General features: G+C 38.6%; 1 protein-coding gene across 12 annotated transcripts in view; it reads left to right on the forward strand.

Moving 5' to 3' along the window:
- grip1 (glutamate receptor interacting protein 1) overlaps positions 1-16,854 on the forward strand; it is a 309,859-nt gene that overhangs the window by 230,986 nt on the left and 62,019 nt on the right. The window lies entirely within an intron of this gene.

A 16,854-nucleotide genomic window follows, 5' to 3' on the forward strand; every position in this document is an offset into this window, starting at 1 on the left:
TAATGGGTTGACAGTTGCTATACAGCTTCATTTAAAAAAAATATATATCAACCCGTTTGCTGCCGGATGAAGGTACACAGGATACTGTTTGAAGCTTTCCCAAGCCTGTCAGTATTAGTGTGCATGATAGCATCCTCAGGCTTTCGCTCCTGTCTGATGATGATGCCTGGCTGTGACAGTCAGGCTTCACTTGCCTGAGATTGGAAGTACTGTATATCTTGTCATTTACTGCAGAGTAAGTTTGCAGCTGAAAGAAATGAGCGGTAGATGATAGAACAGATCTAAAAAATAAAACTGTGCATTTTTCCATTTTTCACAATTCATCTACAAATGAACTTGATTATATTGACGTTGTAGCCAGGATTGTTTCCCTCATTTTGAAAAGTAGCAGGGCCTCACTGTAAGGGAGAGACCACAGTAAAATGCACCTGGAGAAGGACAAGTGTGAATGTTTCATTCTTCTATAACATTCCTGCTTGACATAATATTATTGAATAAGAGCTGGCTAAGAAAGCGATAACTTTTCCATTCTATCCACTGCTGTAATGAATTCTAATAATGGCAGTCTAATGCCCTCAGTTTTGAGCTCATGTAAGTAGCTAGCATTGTACTGTGCTGTATATGCTTCTTTTATTTTATTTCATGCTCATTTCATTTCCTGTTCTTTGTGTTTTGTGATGTACCCAATGAGGGACAAGAGAGCATCTCCTGATTGTTGTAAGGATGATGATGATAAATGAAACTAAGATAATAGTGTAATAGAAGGAAAGGTGTTTCCATGCACTGCTGAACCTCTAAATAGCAGTACAGTAGATTCAGTACAAATGACAGCAAGTATATCCCCCAGCTAAGTTTTATCATTGACCAAACCACATACAGAAGAAGTAAATAAAGCCATTCAAAACAGATTATTCTGCACTTGAGGGAATATTATAGAAATCTGTAAGCACAAAGGTATGATTTCCCCCAAAGTGCTTTTACAGCTACACAGCTCCCATTTAACTTTAAGGATGCCCTCCATCCATAATCAATTCTAAGAGAAACAGTGACAGCCATGACTGTAATTAGCATAGAGATACAGTATCACTCTTCTTTCAGTAGCTGGAAAGATATAGATGAAAATCAAGCCAGGTACACCCAAGGCTGTTTCTGAGTGTTTCCGTCCAAAAAGTTATGGCATCACAGCGTCAGGGTGAGTGTCACCGCGGAAGAGGGAGTGAAGGTGGTACTGTATGGTCTTCATTGTCAGCCAATTGGGAGAATAATCCTTTGCTAAGCTTCACCTCTGTTCCTTGCTTTAGAGACTGGTTTCAAAGCCAGTCGATGTTATGGAACATCATTACAAAGCTGCCTGGAAATTCATCTGATAGACTATGCACATCCACATTAAAATGATTGGGACTGTCTGCAGTGGGAACATAATCTCATATTCCTTCCAATGGCATTAGGAAGTCAGACACAGATTTCTGGAATTGCAGATAGGTCTATAGGGAAAGCACAGGGAGGAAGTGCAGACATGGTCCCCTGACCTGGCCGCCCATCAAGCCATTTATTTTCCGATGTTCTGTGAGCTCCACAGCTCTTAATGTGAGAATTAGTGCTCATTGAAAGAAGTGTTTCCTTTATTGGCTTATTAACATTATGCATGTCTGAAATATACTTCTGTGTTGAGTGTTTACAAACTCTACAGTTGAAGAGATGTGCAAACATTTTTGATAAGTACTTTTATTGTATTTTACATTGACAAAAATATGTGATGCATAATATACATATTAAAATAATGTTTTTTTTTCTGAATGTATGTTTCAGCTTTCATCTAAATAACTATCTGGTAATATGTTTAGCAAAATGTCAATTTATTGTTTATTAAGAATTCAGAAACAAAAATTTGATAGAACCAGTATGATGTTGATTTATTTGTTCACAATTTAAAGACCAAGAAATATTAACTTCCATGAGATATTTCTGCATTTCTATATACAGTATATCAGTACATACAGTATACTGTATATTAATTCAAGAGCCAAATGCATAAATCATAAGTACTGTAGTTGCACATTCAAGTTCTGTAGTGCATTTTTGTAGGTAAGCTTAATGCATTCTGCAAGTAGATCCTGAATTTTTAAAATGCTTGTTAAAAATATATGGCATAGTGGACCTCGTACAACTGGAGGCTGCTTACTGAGTAGAGCTTTCCAATTTCACATACACAACCAAACAGGAATACAGAAATAAACTTTAATATTGTCAATTTTAGGGGAAGAAAATATTTACCGCTCTTTTATGCAATGTGAGGATCAATTACTATTTAGTAGATCACTAATGAAAGTTTCTTTAGTTCTCACTTCTAACACAACTCATCTTTGTTCACATTCTTAATCGGTTTTTGTGTAATGTAAGGAGGCTGTTGTACAGTAAGTATAGGAGGTGAGATTGATTCGATATACAGTACATGAGTTTGAAATTGCATTTGAAATATTTCATGTTTGATGTAGCCATTATACTACTATTATACTATGTTCAGTGGTAAAAAGGCAGCAGGTGGAGACAAAATCACATAGAAGAATTAAGGTTGTTGTGCTTTATTAATTAGAATGTTATTCTATGACAAAAGGTAACAAGAGATAGTGGATGGAATTAGACTGATATCAGTATGATATTTGTTGTATCCATCAGTCTGCTCTCATAATCCTCCCATTTAAATTTTTCTTTATCCCTGCTGTCGAGAAATGAAGAAAGATTATCCTTGTTGTTATCAGCGTGTGCTTTGGAAGATTTGCCCTGGTGTTTGGCTCTCTCTTTTATTAAGACCCAAATGAAGCCCCAGCAGTGCCATGACGGGACACTGCATGACTAGAGAACCTATAGTAGAACAGATCGTGAAACGTATTGCTCTTACAATACACGTCAAAGTCCTCTCACAGTTGTTGTCATACTCACTCTCGTAGTGACGCTGACGCTGGTGTGTACAGTGTGCTACCTGCTACCAGACAACTTAACGAGATTGGGAAGAAAATCAATCCAACCTGCACGCAGTTAAACAATATGTACCAGAGGATATTTAAGGAATGTATTCCATGCTCAGTTATTGAGTCTTCTCTTGAGTCTAAGCCTTCTCAGGCTCCATGCTTTTGTGGTAGTTTACTCTTTGTTTCTAAACTATGTCTCCTGGATCACCCTTGTGCTTTGTTTGCTTTCCTGTGAACCGAACCCACACACCCCAGCTCTGACCCCTGCTTACTTTCAGTTTCAATTTCATTTTACTCTTTGGACTGTCTGCTTCACTCTACCCGGTTGCTAGAGTTTGCTCAGTTATGAACCTGCACCTGGATTAAGCTTCCAGTTTCAAGTCCTCTGTTCACCAGGTCAGTACACAGGTCTCACAGTTGTCACATTGTCACAAAAAACTAAGAAAAAGTCTTCACCTTTGCCCGAGGTCCATCAAATCTACTTCAGAGTCACTGATTTGTATTTTCCATCTTAGTGATATCACTAAACCGAGGCCTGCGTTAAGTCTGACATCTTTTGTACACAATTTTATCATGTAATAAACGTGTTATCATTTTAAAAAACTAAATGATTTCCTTTCTGATCTACAAGGTCCCTAATTAAATTCATTCAAGCTTAATCATAGTCCAGAGACAAGCATCTAGTTTGTTTTAATTTTACACTATGTATTTATAAAGTTTTACAGTGGTTTTTTATAATATTTGCATTACGTTGCATTACATAGAGTTTAATTTTACACTCACCTAGCATCATAACTAAGAATACGCCTTACTGTAAAAACTGCATGGAAAACATAGAATATGACTTGTTCTTTACATTTCATAGGAAAATTTAGATTATGAGTTCAATTCTTGACTGGCCTTTCAGAGGAATAATTGATTATTTTATCTGATGGTTAGAAATAGCGATGGGTGCTATAATGGGTGAACGGGAGAGCTGGCATAATTCAGGACAAGCACTGCAGGCCTTTATTTTGACGATTTTCATTTTAAAAGTGGGGCATTACTACTGAACTATGTGTAAGTAAAGGTAGGGATATAAAACCAGTTCAATTACCAGGAAAACATGTCACAGTTTAGCTTTGTGTGTTTTGTTTTTTGTCATAGAGTTGCTGTTTCTCTTGAGATTAATTTAAAGCTTTTCTTCCTCATCAAACTGGTACTTATTAGTGTTTCCCCCAGGGAGACTCCAGGGTAGCTCATTGCTGGCAAATGTCTTTCTAAATTCACTAAGTGTTCACACCATTCAAGGTTGGAAAATTGCATAGCACTTCTTGGAGTAGGTTAGCAGCCATATCACATTGCCAGCAGCCATATCACCCTGCAACTCAAAACTGGCAACCCACTAAAGCTAAGCAGCTGTGAGCCTGGTCAGTACCTGGATGGGAGACCTCCTGGGAAAAACTAAGGTTGCTGCTGGAAGAGGTGTTAGTGGGGCCAGCAGGGGGCACTCACCCTGCGTCTGTGTGGGTCCTAATGCCCCAGTATAGTGACGGGGACACTGTAAACAGGCGCCGTCCTTCGGATGAGACATAAAACCGAGGTCCTGACTCTCTTTGGTCATTAAAAATCCCAGGGTGTTTCTTGAGTAGAGGTGTAACCCCGGCGTCCTGGACAAATTTCTCATTGGCCCTTACCAATCATGGCCTCCTAATAATCCCCCCTCTATGAATTGGCTATATCACTCTGCTCTCCTTCCCACTGATAGCTGTTGTGTGGCGAGCGTTCTGGCGCATCATCCAGGTGGATGCTGCACATTAGTGGTGGAGGAGGGGAGTCCCCATTACCTGTAAAGCGCTTTGAGTGGAATGTCCAGAAAAGCACTATCTAAGTGTAAGCAATTATTATTATTATTATTATTATTGATGCTTGTACTGCTTTCTTGTGCAAAACATTTGTATGGTTGTGGTTGTTGACTGAAAAACTACATTTTTAAAACCCATGACATAGTCATGAGTACAGAAATTCTCAAGTACTGTAAACGTTTAGTTAAAATGTACAGTAGGAAAGAATGACAGTGTCTTAATTATGTATTAAACATGTATGCTCAATGGGTTTTGCAATACTCAGCATGAATTCTAGCAGTTTCAAACTAGTGCATACATTTTTATTCCATCGTGACTTCATTCTTTAATAGGACACACACATGCATTATGCATACGGTATGTATTGCAAACCCCTAAGGTTTACGTGCCTGTCAGTTGGTTTAAAATACATTTTTTGTGGTACTTTGTTCAAAGACTGTGCTGTAAGCAATGTTTCTCTTTTTATTAGCTGTAAAAGCTAAGAATAAGGGACATTCAGTATCGGCACGTCTTATTGTTGACATTGATCAATGCACAGAAAAACAATTTTGATTCACGTAAGCCTCGTTTAATATCATACATCTCCTTTCAGCACACAGTGGGAATTTCAGTAGCGCTGTGCAGTAATTGTTTAACCTTCTGCCAGTCACTTTATTCTCCCCCCAGTAAAACAGCCTTTTGAATTCTCCAAAACAGTAGTGATTCAGTGGATGTTGGAAAAGAGATCACAACATCTCATGGACTCTTAGTCTTTTTTCTCAGAAGCTTCTCCCTTGCTCTGCAGTGTCAGGTGGCTTGTGACAGAGGCCAGTGTGCTTCAGCTCCTTGCTTTGAACCAGTCAGAGCTGGCACACTACAAAAGAACTGCAACATCAGATTTCCATCCACCTATTTCCAGTATCCACTTTATCCCTGTACTGTAGCTTAAGACTTTACCCATCCTAGTTTTCCAAGAGGGACTTCTACCTGTATGTACCAGAGCTGATCTAAAGAGGGGGACTTCTAATAAGATGGCTGCTTATTTTGATTACAGTTTACAGTATACAGTACCAGCCATTATGCTACAAACAAGGAAACAGAAGCATTCACCAGCCTTGTTGATGGTCTTTGTAAAAGGTCCGACCAGGTTTCACGGAATCTCACCCTCACTTCCTCCCAACCATGCCAGATTGAATTGCTTTGTTTATTTTGCTTTGGACTGCATTTGCTTCTCCCAGCCGACTTCGACAGGGGCCAGATCGCAACCTGTTCGACCACGTGTCAGGCTCTGCTTGTTTCCTGGTTCGCACACGCTGCTGTGCTTCTGCGAGTCTGCCTGCTACTAGCTATGAGCATGCTACTACAATTGCATAATATAACCTATGCTTGTGGCTCCCATAATTAATGCATGATCCTGTCGTAATAATTACACCCTACTACAGTACACCAGACGGAGATTGTTATTTTGGAGATTGTGATGTGGTTGCCACATTTTACTGTAAAATCACATTCTGTCCTTATCATTGCATACGTGCCTGTCAATTGGTTTAAAGTACTCATTTTCTTTCAAATCATCAATCAACTAATTAATTATCCACTTTTGTTTTTTGTCTGGGACTATACGGTATATGGTACTAAAATAGTTGCCCCCAAGTGTGAACATCTGTTTTCTTAGCTTTTTTTTAAGCAAGAGGGTCTGTGAACAGCAAACCCGAACTTTGAATGATGATTTTATTCTCAAAAAGTGTTTTTACTTGCACTACTGTGTGACTACTGAAACTTTCTAATGCTGTTCATTTGGGCTGTTGGATTTAGCCAACTTGGCACTTGTTGGACATTCTCTTCCCATTGAAGATTTTGGAGGCAAATGATGGTGTTATTATATATCATGGATATTGTGACACACCCACCCCAAATCTCTGTACAAAAGCTCATTTCATGTCTTCACGTCCCTCCATCACTCTTGGCTCCTTTGCCCACTACTACCACGTCGTACAGTGAGGTATCTGTCCCCATGTGACAGATACTGTATGGAACCTGGAAGCCTCAGCTTCTCATTCTTTACAGCCTGGGAGACGAAAACAGGTTAGGTGATGGAGGGTGTGAGCACATTGTCCACAGCATTATGGGGAGAAATGTTCAGACAAAGATCTCCCTCTTGTCTGAACATACCACCTCTTTACAATATGTAACACAGTACCTTCCAAATGTTTGAAAACTTTGCCATAGGGGATGGGGAAAGAGAATAATATTGTTTAATCTTCTTCACTCTTCTTCCTGCAGTAGATCCAGCGATATCTTTATTTCTTAATTTATAATGCATCATACTGTAGCAGTTGGTGAGAACAATGTCCAGTATGCCCTTCTTTTATTATGCAGATAAAATCTTCCTTTTAATATGCAGATACACTACACTGATTTATCAAATATCTTGCTTGAGCTACTGTAACACTTAGACATCAATTTACATGTATTTAGTAAATTGTAAAAGAGAAGACAGTTATCTGTTCAGGGATGCAAAGATATTTGTGAAACTTGGGATTGCAGTGTAGAATAATGCATTACATTGTTTTCTCTTCCAGGCTTTCTGTGCAAGGTTTTTCTGATTTGTTGAACTATACTATGTATAAAGAGATTAAGACAGCATTTGCATTGATGAAATGCTTGATTTTTACATATTAACTTGCACAAGGAAGTTAATGGAGGATGGCACGTTTCTTAGTGATAAAAGACGGTGTCATTGTGTGCTAATACTGTACATGAAATATTGGTTGTACCTTTCCAGCCAGGTAGCTAATAGCGCAGGAGATTTGATGAACATGTTCTACAATCTCTTACAGAATGTGGTCAGTTGCTGCCTCCACACCCTCCTCCCATCCCATTTTCCTCTGTGGGTGATAAAGAATTGAGTAGAAGTTTTCAGATTATGAGCAAATCAGCCCTCGGGCTCCCCCAGTGAGTCATGCTTTCGCCTTCCACAGAGGAGAGGAGGCTGGAGCATCTCTTAGTCCTTCAAAGGCAAACATTCTGAGAAAGATGACAGGTAACAGATGAGCGAATAAAACTTCACCAGGCACAGACTGGACTTTTACTGGGCATCTGTTGACAAGCTATTATCGTCAAGAGCTGCAAAGAAAAATCACTGTATTGGGGCATTTTGTTTACAGATCAAAAAGAAAAGGTTGCATAAAAAGATGTGGATTACCAAAACCATGACTACCTGTATCGTGTCAATATCATGAAACTTGCAGTTTGTGCTTTCTTTCCAAATAAATAGTAAGCCAATAGTGCATATCATCAGTTGACTTGATTCCTAGACAGAACATTTTTGGTCATACATTTCTGAGATCCAAAATATATCAAGCAACAACTTCCACTAATCGATCCTTATTATTAGACAGTTGCGGAGTGCCAGAGCCGGTCTCAGCAGGGACAGTGTACTGTATTTAGTGGGACTGCAGTCCACCATGGGGCACACAGACACATGAATATAGGGGGCAATGGAGAGATGCCAGTTAACTTGGTCTGTGGAAGGAAAGAAGACCACCAAGAGAAAACTCCAGCAAACATGAGGGGGATTGAACCCAGGACCCAAAATCTATGAGGCAGTGCTGCTGACCAAGTCACCATGTCATCCCATGTAACAGCAACATATTTAAAAATATTTCAAATCCTTTTGCAGGTCAAGAGATGGCCACATAAAACATGAATGAAAAAGCAGTTTCTGAGGACAACTTACAGTACGCATTTTTTCCTATTTCCTCTCTGAAATTTTGAAATGTCCAATAAGACCACAGCTTTTCTGGAACATCCCATTCGTCTGTGTTAATATCAATGAGGTCTGTTTTTACAGATCAAGTTCTTTTACATTATTGACCTCATCCTCGCCCTCAGTGACAAGCCTGTGGATCTGCCTTTTGCTTTGATCTATGCTTTACCGAGTTTCGTGGATCTCACTCTCACTTCCTCCTAACCACGCCCCTTGAATTCCCTCTCTGTGCTTTGCTTTGGACTGTGTTTGCTTCTCACAACCGACTTTGACAGGGGCCAGATCACAGCTTCCTCGACCACGATCTCAGACTCTGCCCATTTCCTGGTTAGCACACGCTGCTGTCCTTCTGCGAGTCTTAGCTGGCTACAGGCTTAGCAGAGCTGCCTGCGCAGTTCTCTGTGTGTGTGCTTACTGCCTGTGGGCTTCCCTGTCTCAGCTGCCTCTCACCCAGCACATAGGTTCATAGCTCATAGATCCGCTGCTAGCCCCATTCAGCAGCAGATTTCTACAATTGCATAAAAAAACATATTTAATGGGATAATATAATCAATATGTATTAATAACATATTCGGTAACATACTGTAGCTTTGCTTTTGATATGTCCGTGTTAAATATTCGGAATATAGAATGCTATTTAAAAGATTTAACTAAGCTGTTAGAAATGGCTAAAATGCATTCAACAGCAAAATGTACTTCGGCTACATTTTTAATGATGTGAAGAGGTCATATTAAGTTAATTGATCAACTAAAATAAATTAATTTGTAGTCACTCAACCATTCTGATTACTTTTATTCTAAAGGATCTGGCATCCAGTGTAGCAAGAGAAAATGACATTAAATATATTATCAAACTTATGTTTATCATAGGTCTTATAACCCTTCAATGTTTGAGAGAAGAAAAAAATGCAAAAACATGGAGGAAGTGTACGCTTTCAGTTCACTCTGTATACTCTTCCTCAAGCTTCTATGATACTTTTTATGCGCAATTCTGCTGCATGAGTCAGTTTACCAATTGCCCTTTTATTTCATTCTTCATAAAAGTACATGGATTTTGCAAATAACTCCGTTTACTGTCAAAGGGTACAGTATGTCATTAGAGCAGTATATGCTCGTGTCACAGACTTGAGCCTCAATTAGTGGGGTTCTAAGTATTTTTATGCATAAAACACATGATATTTGTGCCAGAACACTTGACGTCCAGGGGTATGGGTTGTCTTTTCAGGCCAAACAGAAATCAACAAGATCATAGCCCTCCAAACATACCAACCACAATGCATACCCCAATCTTTCACCAATAAAACTAAATTTATTAGATAATTATTCCATATTGTGGCTATTTACAAAGATTTGAAACCTTATAAGTGCCCTCTAGTGGTAGGTCAGCTCTAACTGTAGTCCCTTCTTAAGCTATCACACCACAGCACTAAATATTCAAGTGTTAAGTTCTTAGGGAAGTTATAGGCATTAACTTGGTAATCTTGATTACCCTGAACAGCACCATTTGTTTCTTCCCTCCTGATACTTATCTAAAATTGAAAAAAAAGATTGGCTCGTGTGAAAGATGACTCTTCTTGCTTCATCTTTCTTTTTTACTCTTAGTTCATCATTCATTCGTTTTTTCCTAGGACCTGGGCAGCATTGGCCGATCCCTGAAAGACAAAGACACAATTGGAGAATTCAAAACTGCTCACTCAGAAACACATGGACTGGCACGTGCCTGTCAGTGAAATAATGAATCCTAACTTGCAGAGAGGTGATTAACTGGCAGATTACTTTTAATAATTTGTCTTTGATTGTGTACAATGCAATACCTGCCAGTGAACCGCTCTAGAACTTCTTCAGGTCCTTGCAATTGCTGCTGAACCTGATTTGAAAGGAAGAAACTATAAGATGAAATGCTTTGCTATTCTTGGATCATTTTAACATGTAGCCATTTCCTTAATTCCCTTTATGACTGCAAAATCCCCTGCAAGGTCTAGTGTTCCCAATAAAAGAGTAGTATTATTTTATGAGCATATTCGTAAAGCAGAACTGTGGTAGAAATACAGATTTATAGATATTCTTTAAAAAAAATATTTAATGTTTGAACGTTTTGAGTATCGAGTATAAAGGAAACAGTGATGGAAGTTTAATTGCAAGTAGTATTTTTCATGGCAGCACATTACAAAGTAATATTCACAGTGCAGTAAAGTGATGTTAAAGAGACTTTGGCTGGAATTTATTGATTCAGTCTGGTTTAATAAAGTAAGTTTTATGATTAGGCAGCAGTACCGAGTCCTGTTTAGGACACAAGACCGAATTCTGTTGTACCCTTGAACAAGGTGATGCTCAGATTCCTCAAAATAAATACCTTGCTGTTTAAATGGGTCCCCAGGTCACCATTGTTAAACAGAATGTGTGCTCAGTTGACTTACTTTATAAAATAAAGGAAAAAGAAATATCTTTGGTTCAAAGCAAATATGATATTCATTCTGAATCTTCAGTTCCACAGATGGTTTATCAGTTTAGTCATACACAGTAAATTCTTCTATCACATTGTTACAGGACTCCCTGTAAATAAGGAAGCTCATGAGGTCTACGTACAGCACATTAAGATGAAGACTATACTCAAGGAGAAATTAATCATCAAACTTACTCAGTTACACACTGAGTCTTACTGTCCAAACAACAATCTTTCACACTTCATATTTCCCAGACATTCTAATTCATACCCATGTGCAAATGAGGCATTGCTACCTCTTTTCGAATTAACTACTAATCGATTAATTATTCACCACAAATGAGACTATTTACAAAAATAGAGGTTCTAGTGTCCTGTAATGGTTCTAATTACAATTTTTATCACAGCACACATACAATATTAGTAGCACTGCAAGCTCTGAGTAAGATGACTTCAATGTATTATGATACCCAACATTAGAAAAACATTCACTTCTGACATACTTAGTTCTTAGTCCCACAGCCCTAATATCTTATACAAACAAGCTAAACTGATTAGTATTATAAGATCACTCACACTAATTATCTAACTGCTTCATCCAATTCAAGTTTGCAAGAAAGCAGGCACTGGGGAAAAGGCAGGGTTCAGCCTGGACAGGGCACCAGTCCATCACAGACAGACACACACAGACATCCACACACTCACAACAGGACCAGTTTTCCCAGAAGCCAGTTAACCTATCAATATGTTTTTGGACTGTGGGAGGAAACCCACATAGACATGGGAATAATATGCAAGCTTCATTTAAAGAGAACCTCAGGCTCAGAATTGAACCAAGGGCCCCAGCACTGCTTGGCAGCAATACGAACACCTGTGCCCCCCTAACATTCTGTAACATTATGTGCAAAATGGAAATAATTTAGAAATGTTAGCTATTAGAACATTTACACACAGAACAGCAAAATTTAATAACATCTTTTGTGACAAAAAATCATTTAACTTGTAGTGCTAAATAGCCGATGTCTGGGGTGGGGTCATGTCAAAAAAGGAAATAGAGGCCTTAAAGTACTTTGATCCATTTAGATTTGATTTTCCCCAATGGAATCTCTCACTGTTGCTTTCCAGTTGCTTCCTGCCTGTTTCTGAATCTTTTCTATGTGTTTTCATATAACCAGAAAGAAAGCTAAAGATAACTTAAAATGTGTTTCTCAAAATTAACCACCGTTGGGTTTGTAAAATTCTCAATCTTGTTTTTAAGGTAAATATTTTAGCAAATGCATTGCTTTTTATGTATCTTTCCAAGCTTGCTTTAACGAAAGACTCTAGATGGGCGGCACAAGATGAAATCTTTCATCTGACTACAGGGCAGTCTTAATCTTAGCTGCCATGTGCTGCTAACCCTACTAAATCAGTCTTAACTTCTGGGTGCAAGGAGAAATCAGGATCCCTCAGTGCCTTACGTGTCATCTGCAGTTAAATAGTGCTTTCAGATGTGAACTGAAGACCTCTGTGAAATGTACCAGGACCTCAAAGCTTTGCAGCACTTATGCGACAAAATGAATTTTAAACTTGGTTAAAAGGTGTGGAAGGAGCCTGCGTTCATCATGCTATCATTTTCCCTCTTCTCCAATTAATAGATCGTATTAATTATTAGACCTTTCTTTTCAGATGTTGTCTACTTATAGAACTATAGAACTAACCTTCATCAGTGCTGAGAAGTACAATGGGTGTTTCCCAGGCTCAGCAGCAGTCTCTAGTTTAAAATGACTGGAGCCTTACTGCTGTCAACATTGAAAAATGCTGCATTTCTTACAGTGGCTATAGAACTAAGCAATCAGTCTTTCTTCCTGTCCTAAAACAACTTAGGGTTTATTTTCAATTTATTTTTATTTGATTTGTTGAGGGTCAGGTACGGTTTTCAGAAAGCATGCTGTAGCGAGACACTAAACTGTGCTTGGGTGACCTTTGGAAGCCGTGTGTGAAGTCAGGATTCTCACATGCTCATGTACAGCTTTCTAAAAGAAAAGACGTTCTGTAAAAAGTAAATGCAAGCCTCTGTAGATGTGTTTGGGACAAGGTGTTATAAGGTGTAATAGAGAATGCATTTGTCATTTATGATGGTAAAGATTTGAGTGAGGATAGAACATTCCTCTAAATTAATTGGCAAAATCTAATAGTAATCATATGTGTCATATAAATCGTATTTATGGTAATCAGTGCTTTTCTTAAGATTTGTTAATATAAAAATCAAACATAATTAATATTACTGTATATAGCATTTTAACAAGATTAATGCAACATTTATTCATCACATACAGTGTATCCATCCATCCATTTTCTAATTGTGTTATCCAATTCATGATCAGCAAGGAGTGGCACTCAGTTTTGGCAAGCGACTGGTGCAACATGTCATACAGTACACCCCAGTCAGGATGCCAGTCCATCGCAGGGCAGACACAGACACAAACGCGCACACAGTCACACCACTTTTACGGAAGCCAGTTAACCTACCAGTATGTCTTTGAACTGTGGGAGGAAACACCTGGTGAAAACCTATGGCAGCACAAGGAGAACATACAAACTCCATGTAGATAGCACCCCAAGTCCAGAATTGACAGCAGGACCCCCAGATCTGCAGGGCAACAATGCTCACCACTGAACCACCGTGCTACCCTAATCAAATATATCAAGTTGTTTATATTATGGCACTTTCAGCAGGTAAACGTGATAATGTGATTGTCTGCAATGTGACAATATTGGCCTGCTGCTTTAACTTCCTTTACAGTTCTCACCAGTGTAATGGGATACATGGACCACAGCAGCCGATCTGTGTTGGTAAGATCTGCAGTGGCTACCAGTGTGTCTAAATGTGAATAATTCCTGTTTATGAAAGACTTGCTCCTTTCATGCTCACAGAAGAGCAGCTGGTAAGCCTCACCGATGGCACAAGGAGGAGACACTGTAATGGCTGCATTGCTGGGGTTACAAGAGCTTTACCACAGCAATTCAAGTGAGGCATTCATTTTATAGCCCCTTCTTTTCAAGGAGACTGGAGGACCCTTGATGTCTTACAGCTGTATTTTGGCTCAGATGTCAGGACGTGAAAGAGGGCTTGGTTGTCTGTGTTTACAGCTCTCAGATGCCATTATTCAACATTAAATATTTTTCAACACATGGGCCTTCAGCACATATCATGTTTTTGCTGTTTGTCATTTGATGTAGATTGATCTCTGTGATATGAAGTTTGAGATATACAGTACATATGAAACATTCATTCTGCAGGTTTTCGAAAATATTTTTTTTCTCAAAGGGTACAGCTATTGAATAAAAAAGTTTTTGACAGTTGCTGATGCTTACAAAACACAACATGCCATACTGTAGATGTTTCTAGATATCATCCAAGTAGGTTTCTTCAAAGTGTAGAAACCCAAGAATTGACTACATGAAAAATGTTTGTGCCTCACAGACGAAAGGCACATTGAGGTTATTTCCACAGTTTCTTGTGTTACAGACAACTATGATTAATCTACTGCGTTTGCCTCTTTTCTGTTTGTGATGTCTGGGGATTCTGTGATTGAGATATTACTCGTCAAAATTACTTTTTATTTTGAGGGAATTCCAAGTTATAGCACTGAGTGCTGCTCTTGTAGATTTTCAGATTGTACAGATGTTTCCTTGAAATGTTAAGAAGTTGCTTATTTGACAAAATTAATTACAATTTGCTCAATGGTGTGTCAGCTTGCTTGAAGTTAACAACCTTCCTGCCATCAAGGGATCTAAAATTTGCTGAAGCAAGAAGGTTCAGCTGTGCTCTGGCAGTTTATTGACAAGCTCACTAACCCCAAAGCTGGGCCAATCTTTCCAGCATCATTATTCAATCCTTTACATTGTGATGCCATTGATCGAGGGGATAACATAATATAAAACCTGTCAGCTTTTACTTTGATTACAAGTGCTTTCCACCTTATTTATTGTTCCTGGTATTCGGTGTTTGTCAGTAGCTAGTCCTGTTGTCTATTGTTGTTGTCCTGTTGTTTTTTGTTATAAACAGTATAGAATTCAGCATCTAACATTGTACTATAATGTACAAAGGCAGCCAGATAAACTTAGAACATAATGGTTACAAATGAGCCATTTCACCTATCTAGCCCATTGGATAGTACGTCATTTATTGATCCAAGGATTTCATCCATCTGTTTTTATTGTAAAAAGGTATTGGCTTCAACAACGTCCCCGTGGATGGCTGGATAACTTGTTCTATTTTCCTGTAGCCCTTTGGATAAGACATGCCTCCTAAACTTGGATTTAAATCCTCTTACAGATAGTTTGCATTTGTGTCCCTTGGTTTGTATTTCACCAATTTGAAGAAAACTGCTGGGTTGACTTTGTTGGCACCTTTGAGGATTTTGAATACTGTACTTGTATTTGGGTCCCCTTGTGGTCTTTTCTGTTCAAGGATAAAAAAAAATTCAGTTCCTTTAGCCTGTAAGTGTGCGCCTTTTCCTTAAGCCCTGGGAAGTATCTAGTTATTCTTCTTCGGACTGATTGCAGCATGGCAATATATGTTCCACAAGATGGTGACCAAAATTGTACATATTATTCTGAATGAGGCCTTACTAGAGTGTTATACAGTTTTAAAATATTGTTCCCTGATTTAAATGCTTACAACTATATCCGAGCGTTCTGTTTGCCTTTTGCCTTTTAAACTACTTGCCTGCTTTATCTAGAAGATGTACTGTCTCAAGAAATACATCGTTTTCGTAAAGCTTCTTCTATCTCTCTGTTTTTCATTTTGTATTTATAGTCTGATTTTACTACATACAGTATCTATAAATACAAAATGTGAAACACATTGAGCATTTACCATAATTGAAGCAGCACTACTGTCGGGAATTATCTTTTTATGTCCCAACATCTTTAAATATCCCAAATACTGTATAAGCAAAGTTAGTGGTTAATTCCCTGCTGAAAAGTAGAAAGAAGAAAAATCACTGTGTTATACTGCAGAGTCTTCTTCAGCTGTGAGGGAGCCTGAGAGCTGAGTGTGGAGGACGAAAGAAGGAGAATGGGAGCACCGGCGTGGAAGTGTGACCAAGGAAAATTAAACCTGGAAAATGAAGTCAAGGGGAAGTCTGAAAAGCAAAAATCTGTGAATGGATGGAGAGATTTAGTCGGTTGTTGAAAGCGAGGGGAACTTGGTAACCTACTGTATATTAAGATTCATTTTGCTTTCTGGAGAAATTACAGACAGAAAAGTCAGTATTTTCATAGACAGGAGAAGAAAAGAGCGGAACCTTTGGCTCAGGGAGATATTTTATCCCCAGTGCTCCATGTTCCCCAAAAACAGTTGGTCAGTCTTCCCCTTATAAATCGCAGGGCACTCTCTGCTAGAGATGCAAAAAGGTCAGTTTGCTGGACAAACATGATACCCTCTGAATTATTTTGCAGTGGCCATGGGAGACATTTATATGTAAGTTCCTGGTACTTACTGATAATAGTGCAGCTTCTGTTGCAAGAAAAGGTTTCAGGAGTATGAGAAGGCTGTGAGCGCTTTATGGAATTGTGGGCAAGAATGTACAGTAGACTATGTGGGTGGTAGTATGAGATTGATTGTTGAGTCTGGAGAGAAAGGTTCCAGTTCAAGGGTCATCCTGTATAACATGTTTATGACTCCTCTCTGCTGCAGTTATACCTGTGCTGAATCAATAGTATTTCTTAATTACTGTGAGGTGCTGTACTGTAATTCAGGAAGCCAAATGACTCATAATAGAGACCTCTTTGAAGTATAATTCGTTTTTATACTTGCATCTTAATAAGGGAGCCACTGGAACCAGAATTATTAAATGTGTT

Source organism: Lepisosteus platostomus, chromosome 9 (genome assembly GCF_059453375.1).
Source record: "Lepisosteus platostomus isolate fLepPlt1 chromosome 9, fLepPlt1.hap1, whole genome shotgun sequence".
Taxonomy (NCBI): domain Eukaryota; kingdom Metazoa; phylum Chordata; class Actinopteri; order Semionotiformes; family Lepisosteidae; genus Lepisosteus; species Lepisosteus platostomus.